Below are 249 nucleotides of genomic sequence, written 5' to 3' on the forward strand. Positions count from 1 at the left end.
CAGACGCCTATCTTGCTTCTTTCTTTTCCTATGCAGTGCTGTGTAAATGTTTTCATGTGAGGCCTTTCTATTCTATTTGTTTTAACAGTATTGACTAGTTTATGCTGTCTCTTAGCAGTCTGGCAGCTGTCCTGCAGTGAAACAATTAGGATCATAATGATATAAATGTACTACTTGTTAGTCCATACTTCATCACAATATGACTGTAATCTGTCTTAATGTTATTTTGAAGTGTCTTGTTTAATTCAA

This window comes from Alosa alosa, chromosome 5 (genome assembly GCF_017589495.1).
Source record: "Alosa alosa isolate M-15738 ecotype Scorff River chromosome 5, AALO_Geno_1.1, whole genome shotgun sequence".
Lineage (NCBI taxonomy): Eukaryota > Metazoa > Chordata > Actinopteri > Clupeiformes > Clupeidae > Alosa > Alosa alosa.